Source organism: Nycticebus coucang, chromosome 20 (genome assembly GCF_027406575.1).
Source record: "Nycticebus coucang isolate mNycCou1 chromosome 20, mNycCou1.pri, whole genome shotgun sequence".
Lineage (NCBI taxonomy): Eukaryota > Metazoa > Chordata > Mammalia > Primates > Lorisidae > Nycticebus > Nycticebus coucang.
Window position 1 is genome coordinate 30174311 of NC_069799.1, and position 11061 is coordinate 30185371.

General features: G+C 41.1%; 1 pseudogene; it reads right to left on the reverse strand.

The window, feature by feature from the left end:
* Positions 1 to 1242: 1242 nt before the first annotated feature.
* LOC128572732 (52 kDa repressor of the inhibitor of the protein kinase-like) lies at positions 1243 to 2418 on the reverse strand (annotated as a pseudogene).
* Positions 2419 to 11061: the final 8643 nt, after the last annotated feature.

The following is an 11061-nucleotide window of genomic DNA, read 5'->3' on the forward strand; positions in this document are numbered from 1 at the left end:
TACAAACCACTCAGTAAGTTTCCATAATCTTGGTCTATCACTGTCTCACAGTTGTGTTCTCATTGACTTGTGTTGGTGTGTTGATGCATTTTGTTTATTTTTGTTATTGTGTGTTTTTGTATGTCCTTGGGAAAATGTTAGAGTTTGACTCAGAGCAATGAACAAACCTTTGGAAATTTCTTCCTTTTTGTGTGTGTGTGTGAGATTGTGTCTTAATATGTCACCCTCTGTAGGGTGCTGTAGTCTCACAGCTCACAGCAACCTCAATTTCTTGGGGTACTCTAGTGATTCTCTTGCCTCAGTCTCCCAAGTTGCTGGGACTACTGGCCCCCACATCAATGCCTGGCTGTTTTCAAGACAGGGTCTTGCTGTTGCTCAGGCTGGTCTCAAACCCGGGAACTCAGGGAATTCACCTGCCTCAGCCTCCCAGAGACCCGTACAACTTTTGTTTTTTTGAGACAAAGGCTCATGCTGTCGCCCTGGATACAGTGCCTGGTACCACAGCTCATAGCAACCTCAAACTCTTGGGCTCAAGTGATTCTGTTGCCTCAGCTTCCCAAGTAGCTAGGACTATAGGTGCCAGCCACAATGCCCTGCTATTTTCTGTTGTTATTGTTGTTTTTGCAGTTATCATTGTTTTAGCTGGCCTGGGCTGGGTTTGAACTTGCCAGCCTTGGTGTCTGTGACCGGTGCCCTATCCACTGAGCGGTGGCACCATTGGAGCAGGAAATATATATTTTATTTTTGTGGTTTTTGGCCGGGGCTGGGTTTGAACTTACCACCTCCAGCGTATGGGACCGGCGCCCTACTCCTTGAGCCACAGGCACCACCCAGGAGCAGAAGATATTTTTTTAAAAATATATTTTACTGACATTCTGAATATCAAGGGTAATACAACAGCAGCCATGATGGACATTCAGAGAAAACTAAAGACTTACAAAATTGCATTGAAGGGTAGATTAGGCACTGGCTTCAGTATGTACCTTTCCAAGTGGAGTACTTTAAATGTGACCATAGTCATACTCAGGAATGAGGTATGTAGCAGAGTCCTGATACAATAAAAATGTCAAGTTATATCGATGTACTTGAGGAGAAAATCTTTACTTTCCTCCAATGATTCATAGAAGAAACTTAACAGTGTTTATTCTTCTGAATACTTCCTATAAGTTTATAAATACACACTTTATAAGGAATAAATTATATCATTCTCCATTGTTCTTTCATTTACTGTTTTCCTAGCTATGGTTAACTGATCTGTATTGATCAGTCTGAGATCAGTTCTGAGGCCAATTTCATAAATTCTCAGGATTAGTGTCTATTGTTGGTCAACAATTCTTACTGTTAAAATTCAGGTCCCAACACAACTGAAACATGTAAACTTAAAAATTTTAGTGCACATGTAGGTGCTTGTCTTTGAAGACATATTCTGGTTTTATGGCCACGACAATACTCCATATTTAACCCCCACTTCTCAGTCATTGTCCTGTGAAATTTCACAGCCAAAATTTCTGCATCGGCTTCATAAAGCAGGAAGCCCACCAATTCCTCTCTCAGGTTATGAGATTCATCCACGAACCTCACCAGCACCGGTAGGTGCTCTTCCCCTGCTGGGTCCACTACATCATCTGTGATAAGAGAAAAGAAGCGTGAGTCTCTCACTTCCCTGAGAGTTTCTTCACGAATGCAGCTCTCACAGATTTCTAGCATCTGTTTCTGTTGTATTTTTGAACAAAACAATGTATTAACTGCTGTTGTCTCAAAGCGCTTTCTCAGAACCTCTTCACCAGAGTGTATCCGGCATTTCAGCAGCGCTTGAAAGTTATCAGGAGTAAAGGGACCTTCTGGGAGTTCATCAGCCTCATGTCCATCTAGAGGTATGTTTTGTTTTCCCATAAGAATCAAAATTTCAAGTAGAGATTTTAGATATTCTTTGTTTTCCTTCTCTTCAAGAGTTAGAGGTAAAATGTCCTCATCCTGTTCTTCACCCCCCTCTTCTGTACTGGTGTTCTGAGCATTGCTGTTATTGTTTTCTTTATGTTTTGGTTCCTGTTCAGAAGTTTCATCAATTTTTTTTTGTTTCAGAGCCCTGGTTTCATCTTTACTCAATTCTTTTATTCATTTTCTGTGTCTTCTGTGTGGATTGTTCAAATGACTGGTAAGATCAAATATTGTTGGTATTGCATTATCTCGAAGAACTGTCCGTAGAAGCTAGTTCTACAGATCATAGAGGTCTCAAACTGTTTGGCACATAATCGATAGTTCATTTAGTTGATCAGATGTTTTATATTTTAAGTCTGCTCTCCTACAATTCTCCACCCACTTCTGGCATCTGGCCAGATCCCGTGGGAACCCGAAGAAGGCCAGGTTGGACTAGGTACTCTTCCATGTGCAGTTGGGGGCAGCACGGAAGTTGGGCATCAGCACCAGCTTGCAGGCTGACAAAGCCCTCTCCTCCCCGCCTCTTCAGGGCAGTCCACCCGCCCATAGGGGCTAGGGAGGGGAGCCAGGCTGGCAGGCCCACTGGCAAGCATGGTTCATGGGGTAGGGGAGGACAAGCAAGAAGCTGATTAATGTTTTCTTGATATCAGAGAGGAGACATGATGAGAAAAGTGGTGAGAAGGAAGGGGAAGAAGAGAATGAATAAGATGTTACATTGCTGGCTTTAAAGATGGAAGAAGAGGGCCTCAAGCCAATGGATGTAGGCCTCCTCTAGAAGCTAGAAAAGTTAAGGAAAAGAATTTTTCCCTAGAGGTTATAACATACTAAGATGGCTGCCGATTAACAGCTTTCTTGCAACTGGGCACAGTGAATCCAGGGAGAGAAGAGTCCAGCATCTCTGGCTGGTGGGATCTGCCCAGAAACATCCGTTTGGGGACACAGTGAGTCAGTGTTAGGCTTCTGGACCCCATGAGAAGGACAAAAACAGTGGAGAACTGGCAAGTGTTTGCATGTATTCATTCGGTCTAATCCTGCCAGCAGCTCTAAGTAGAGCAGCAGTGAGATTGCAAAGTGGAAAGGCCTTACCTGTGAGTTGTTTTATTTTTCTTGGACTTGGCACTCAGTTGAACGACCTTGGGAGAACTTGGGCAAGAGTTCAGAGGAATTTAAGTGTTGTCTAGGGCCCAAGACTGAGCTGCTGAGCCAGACAGAGCTAATAGTGTTTGGCTGTGGCGTGCATGGAGCCATTATGGGAGAACAGACCTGGCAAGCTCCGCCCTCAGGGTCACAGAGCAAGGATCAGGTGGGAGCAAGTAATATAGTGACTGAGCAGCCTAAAGGCAGGGACTGAGATGCCTTACAGCCTTAGCCCTCAGGAGCATAAAGTGATACTGGTTATGGCACCCTGGGAAATGGATAGCCACTTCAGGAATGATACCAGTGACAAGTGCTTTTCTGGGAAAGCTTCTGCTTAGCCAAGGTTAGCAGTTTAAAGTGTCTTTAAGTGGGCAGAGGAGAGATTTAGAATCTCCACCCTGCGGGGTTTGAGAAATCAGCAGAGGCCTCCAATCTCCATCTCATACAGCTGTACCAGCACTGTGATTAACATCTCATATCCTAGAAGATCACTTGTTGCCCAGACAATATCTACCAAGATATATATACACATTGCTTTCTTTGGGGGTTCGTTTTTTGCTTTTTTGTTTTTCTTTTTGTTTTTAATTTTAACATTTTCCCTATAGATTTTTCTTTTCTTTTTTCCCCTCTTTCTTTTCTTTCTTCATTTTTCTAGTTTAAAGAAAATTTTCCATTGTTGCTTTTTTCAACAATTAGAACTTCATCTTTGCTAAGGCTGTAAGGCATCTCATCTTTGCTAGTGTTTCTACCCCTATTATTTGTTTTTCCCCCCAATTTTATCCCGTAAAGTTCTCTGTTTACTTTTTTTGGTTTGATTTTTGCCTTTCCTCTCTACTTGGTGGAAGTGGAGTACTGTGTCCGAACAGGCTAGCAAACAGCTGCTGACCTCAAGGAATCACCAAACCTCACACCCACAGAGGTTGGGGGATTTTTAAGGTTGGGTCAAACTACCCTACTGTACACCTTTATTGCTCCTGTCTCCCTCTTTCTGTGCCTCTGTCCTTTTTACCAATATTCCCTTTTACCCACCCCTTCTCCTTTCTCTTTTTTCTTTCTTTTTTCCCTTCTTGCTCTTCAATCTTCTCATCTTTCTGGTCCCGTATCAAAAGGACTCATCAAAACCCTCGTCCAGGTGGATGGTGCCTGTGGCTCAAGGAGTAGGGCACCGGTCACATATGCTGGAGGTGGTGGGTTCAAACCCAGCCCTAGCCAAAAACAACAACAACAAAAAAAAAAAAAACAACCCTAGTCCAGAGGCACAGCAACATAAAAATCAAGAGGAAGTGAAAAGGAAATTAGGGCAATGAAAGAGATAAAAGAAATCACTCATGTGGAAGAATCAGCAGAAAACTCCTGGCATCATGAAAAACCAGTCCAGAGCAACCATCTCAAGGGACTGTGAGGTTGGTACTGCAGAGGATTCCACCTATTAAGAAATCTTAGAAATCACAGAAAGGGAATTTAGAAGACAGATCATGAAAACAATGAGGGAAACGATGGAAACTATGAAGAAAACTACTGATAAAGTGGAAAATAACCAAAAGGAAATCCAAAAACAGAATCAAATAAGAGATGAACAATATGAAGAATATGGAAAGGATATAGCAGAGCCGAAAGAACTGAAGCAGTCAATTAGGAAACTTAAAGATGCAATAAAAAGTATCAACAACAGATAAGACCACACAGAAGAAGGCATTTCAGAGGTGGAGGACAAAGCTCTTGAGATAACTCAGATAGTTAAAGAGGCAGAAAAGAAGAGAGAGAAAGCAGAACATTTGCTGACAGAATTATAGGACTTTATGAAGCATTCAAACATACGAGTTATAGGTATCCCAGAAGGGGAAGAAGTATGCCCCAGGGAAATGGAAGCCATACTAGAGAATATTATAAAAGAAAATTTGCCAAATATCATGAAAGATTCTGCACACTCCTTTCAGAGGGATATTGGACCCAGGTTGCCTCAACTCTAACCAAGCTTCTCCAAGACACATTGTGATGAACCTGTCCAAAGTCAAGATAAAAGAAAAGGTCCTTCAAGTTGCCAGGAGTAAGTGCCAGTTGACCTACAGGGGCAAATCCATCAGGGTGACTGCAGACTTCTCTAATGAAACTTTCCAAGCCAGAAGACAGTGGTCATCTACTTAAACAGAACAACTTCCAGCCCAGAATTCTATATCCTGCAAAGCTAAGCTTTGAAATTGATGGAGAAATCAAATTATTTACTGATATACAAACATTGAGAAAACTTGTGACTGTACAGAGGTGATTAGCATAAGGAAGTAGGCCTGCTGTACCAATATACACATTGGTGCATGTCTGGTCTATGAGGAGGAAGTCAATGTAGGGAGATGGTTCTACTGTGTATGTATTTGTAAATCCATACAAATAATTATATAAACAAATACAGCTGGGCACTGTGGCTCAATCCTATAATCCTAGTACTCTCGGACTCCAAGGCAGGTGGATTGCCAGAGATCACAGGTTCTTAGATCAGCCTGAGCAAGAGCAAGACTCCATCTCTAAACAAACAAACAAACAAACAAACAACCAAAAAGAACAGCTGGGCATTCTGGTGTGCGCCTGTAGTCCCAGCTACTCGGGAGGCTAAGACAAGAGAATCGCTTGAGCCTAAGAGTTTGAGGTTGGCTGTGAGCTGTGACACCAAGGTACTCTACTGAGGGTGACAAGTGAAACCCTGCCTCAAAAGCAAACAAACAAAAAAAAAGGTAATTAAATATTCTTAAAAAACAAGCAAACAAACAAACAAACATACACACAAAGTGCCAGGATCTGCAGGCCTGTCTGCAGGGTCACGAGTGTGCATCTCCCTCCAGGTCTCCAGCTGGGTTGGAGAGGCCCACATGGTCACTTTAGAATTCTCAATGAGACAAAATTGAGCAGGTCATTCTCCAGTCAGTAACTAAGACCAGGGGTCCTCTAGTTTGCCAAGTAAATGAGGATCTGCCTTCTCTAAATGACCATCCTTAAGGGCCTTAGGAGAATTTCACAACCTCCTCCCTGGATCCTAAAGCTCTCAAAAATTACTTTTAGTGGGATGGTATCTCACTGGTGTCAAACTGCTGGGCTAAAGTGATCCTCTCACCTCAGCCTCTAAGTAGGTGAGATGGCAGGTGTGAGTCACTGTGCTGGGTGTCATTAAAGCAATTTTTTTTTTTTTTGTAGAGACAGAGTCTCACTGTACCACCCTCGGTAGAGTGCCGTGGTGTCACACGGCTCACAGCAACCTCTAACTCTTGGGCTTAAGCGATTCTCCTGCCTCAGCCTCCTGAGTAGCTGGGACTACAGGCGCCCGCCACAACGCCCGGCTATTTTTTGTTGCAGTTTGGCCGGGGCTGGGTTTGAACCCGCCACCCTCGGCATATGGGGCCGGCGCCCTACTCACTGAGCCACAGGTGTCGCCCCATTAAAGCATTTTTAACCCTGGATGGCTCCCCAATTTTTGTTACCATGGGAGGAACATATGAACATGGGACTTCTACCGTCTTGCTGATTTTACTGTCTCTCTGTATATTTTTTCCACATTCCATTTTATTCTGTATTCAATTTTCTGAAATTTTAAATCTAAATATTCAGAACTATATGTTAGAATTCCAACTTTTGTAAGAAGTAATTTAGAGAATAAGTAGGCATTCCATATTTATTAAAAGGCTCACTTGAGGCTCGGCACCTGTACTACAGTAGTTAAGGTGCCAGCCACCTACACCAAGGCTGGCTGGTTCAAATCCCAGCCTGGGTCAGCTAAAACTACAGTGACAACTGTAACTAAAAATAGCTGGGCATTGTGGCAGGCACCTGTAGTCCTAGCTACTGGGAAGCTGAGACAGGAAAATCACTTAAGCTCGGGAGTTTGAGGTTGCTGTGAGCTGTGACACCACGGCACACTACCGAGGACAACAGAGTGAGACTCTGTCTCAAAATAAATAAATAAATAAATACATAAATACATAAATAAAAGACTCACTTGAAAGTTCTAGTTTACTGCGGGCAAAAAAAAAAAATAAAATCAGCCAGTTTTTCATCACTTTCCTCAACCTACATCTAAATTGTATTTTCATTTTTCCAAAATGTTTATTTCACATATTATGACTTATTGTAGTTTACAAAGTTCATATTTGTATTTTACTTATAAATGTTTTTTTTTTTTCTAAGACACACTCTTACTTTATCACCCTTGGTAGAGTGCTGTGGCATCACAGCTCACAGCAACCTCCAGCTGTTGGGCTTATGCAAGTCTCTTGCCTTGGCCTCCCAAGTAGCTGGGACTACAGGTGCCCACCACAATGCCCAGCTATTTTTTTTTATTGCAGTTTGACCCCAGCTGGGTTTGAACCTACCACCCTCTGTATATGGGGCTGGTGCCATACCCACTGAGCACAGGCGCTGCCCTGCTCCAAGTTTGTTTATGACTTATCTTGAATATTTCTTTTCCTGAGTCATTCAGTGGTTGTTTTGTGCTGTCTAGGTTAACAGTCATGGAAATAGCCTTAATCTTGACATGTGTTTATTGATGAATCTATATTCTCTTTTTGACAGGAAAAAGCTTTTTTAGTAGTCAGATAATATTTAAGAAACTTTGTAACTATTTTAGTTATTCTATTTCAATTTTAATTTTAATTTTAAACACAATATGCCACCTTCAATCTCTTTAAGTGTGTTTCTGTAGTATTAAGCGTATTTACATTGTTATGCACAAGACCTTATAATCCTTATAGGAAAAGTAATTAAGTAAAAGTAATTAAGGAAAAGTAATACTCAGTGCTTTTTCCAGAACCTCTGCTCATTTTACCCTCTTCAGTCTTTGTCAGTCTTTGTTCTGCTTTCTGTTTCTGTGAGTTTCACTACTTAAGATCCATCATATTAAGTGTAACCGTGTACTGTCACATTGTTCTGGCTTATTTCAGTTAACACGATAGTCTTAAGGTTTGTCCTTATCCTTAGATGTGGACAGATTTTCTGTTTTAATGCTGGATAATACTGCACTGTCTGTACAAGCCACATATTTTGACATCTGTGTTGCTTATACCTCTTGGCTTTTTTTTCCAGAGAGAATCTCACTTTGTTGACCCCGGTAGAGTGTCCTGGGAAGAATGTGGTGGTGTCATAGCTCCCAAGAATCTCAAACTCCTGGGCTGAAGCAATCCTCTTGCCTCAGCCTCCTAAGTATCTGGGACTACAGGCCCACAACACTCAGCTACTTTTTCTATTTTTAGTAGAGACGTGGTCTTGGTCTTAATCAGGCTGGTGGCAAACTCCTGAGCTCCAGTTATCTACTCACCTCAGCCTTCCAGAGTACTAAGATTGCAGTGTGAGCCAGTACACCTGGCGATGTCTTCCATTTTATGAATAATGGTGCAATGACTGTGAGTGAGAACATGGATCTTTCCTGTTCTGCAGTGTATATTTTGCATATATACCCAGCCATGAGATTGCTGGATCAAATAATGACCTTTCACTTTAGTTTCCTTTGAAAGCTTTATACATTTTAATAGTGTCTGAAACTTTTTCCCTCACCAACATTGTAAAAAGTGTCCACTTTTGACTTGGCACCTCAAGTGGCTAGGGCATCAGCCATATATACCGGAGCTGGTGGGTTGTAATCCAGCTTGGGTCACCAAACGACAGTGACAACTATAACCATAAAAAAAAAAAAAAAACAGGTGTTGTGTAGGCACCTGTAGTCCCAGCTACTTGGGAGGCTGAGGCAAGAGGATCGCTTAAGCCTAAGAGTTTGAGATTGCTGTAAGCTGTGACACCACAGCACTCTACCCAGGGTAACAGCTTAAGACTCTGTCGCCCCCCCCAAAAAAAAGTGTCCACTTTCTCTGTATCCTTGACAAACTTTTTTAAATCTTCATTGTGAGTATGATGTAGTACTTCTCTGTGATTTCACTTTGCATTTCTCTAATAATAAGTACTTTAAACATCTTTTCAAATAAATGGCTTATTTGCCATCTATATTTCTTCTTTGAAAAATGTCAGTGAGCTCCTGCCATCTACTTGGTTGTACCCCGCAGAGGGTTTGGATTACGGGCACGAGCCACTGCTCTCTGCCTCCTTTTAACTTTTTCAAGTAGATAACCTTACCTCAATTTCATTTGTAGCTTTTACCTATGCAGGATATTTCAAAATTTGCTAGATATACATGCATAAGAAAATGGGAAATTGTAGCTAACTGTACTATTTTTTACAAAATATTCATAATATAATTTTCTCACATATTTTTCTATGTGTTAAAATAAAAATATTAAAAATTTAAAACATAGGCTCACCTCCTGTAGCTCAGTGAGTAGGGCACTAGCCATATACACCGAAGGTGGCGGATTCAATCACAGCCAAGGCCTGTTAAACAACAATGACAACTGCACCCAAAAAATAGCCAGGTGTTGTGGTAAGCACCTGTACCCCCATCTACTCGGGAGGCTGAGGCAAGAGAATTGCGTAAGCCCAAGAGTTTGAGGTTAGTATGAGCTGTGATGCCATGGCATAGTGAGACTCTGTCTCAAAAAAATCAATAAATAAAATACAATATAGGCCAGGCACGGTAGCTCACGCCTATAATCCTACAATGGATTGCTTGAGCTCATGAGTTCAGACCAGCCTGAGCAAAAGGTAGAGACCCCATTTCTACTAAAAAAATAGAACAACTGAGCCAAGAGGACCACTTGAGCCCAATAGTTGAAGGTTGCTGTGAGCTATGACACCATAGCACTCTACCCAGAGCAGCAGCTTGAGGCTCTGTCCCCCTCCCAGAAAAAAAGAAAAAAAAAATATATATATATAATATCAGTTTCTAATCTATGAGTAACTCTGGGACACTTTATATATTATAATTTTGTATGACAGGATTCAACTCTGTATACTTTAAGACATTGAAAACATAAATCAACCACATGTCTACTAGAAATTTTATTTTTCTCTTCATTTGCCTTTGTGTTATGCATATTTGGCTTATGAATAGTACATTTTCTCATGGTTGTTGGATGATGGTTGTTTATCCTTTAGGTGAATAGTTATGCAACTTGTCTTAATTTTAACACATATTTATTGGTGAATATATATTATGTTTGTATGGAACATTTATGTAATGTGAAGGTAATGTTTGAAAGGCCAGGCAGGCATGGTGGCTCATGCCTGTAATCCTAGCACTCTGGGATTTTGAGGTGGGTGGATTGCCTGAGCTCATGGATTTGAGACCAGCCTGAACAAGACCATCATGTCGTCCTAACATTTTGTACATGTTGTAACCTCTCATTGATTTTTATGAATTAGAAAAGCCACCTTTCACAAACTTTGTGATATGGATTTACACAAGACGCTGATGTACAGAATAGTAAGAAAGTGAGGACCATTACATTCTGGCAGTGTTTTGCCTGTGGAATTGTGCTGTTATTTTCTAGGTGAAGCATTTTCCCATGTTTCCTTTGAAGAGCTTGTCATCACTTTCTAGACCTGAATCTGTCTGTTGTCTTGAGGTCTCTCTGCTGCTGTAACAATATGTTCCCTTTGGTTTCAGCATCTCTGGTCTGCCTTACAAACTATAGCACCATTTCTTTCAGCACCCTCATTCATGGGAGACCAACCTTTGTTTGGAAAGGCCCTGAAACAAGAAGAATTAAATCTGGTGTCACTATTTTCCTTTTGGGAACAAGGCTGAAATTTATAATTTTACTTGGATATACACCATGCTGTCTTCAGATAGGTTAAAGTCTGTGGTGTAAATATGACAAACTTCATTCTATTTTGCTTATTTTATTATTATTTACTAATTTTTTCTTTCCTTTTTATATGTGTGTGTGTGTGCATATATATGAGGCAAGAAGATCACATGAGCCCAATAGTTGGAGGTTGCTGTGAGCTATATATATACATACACACACACAAACACACACACAAATTTATTTATTTATTTAAGTATTTGGAACAGAGTTTTTGTCACACTTGTTAGAGTGTTTTGTCAATGGTGTT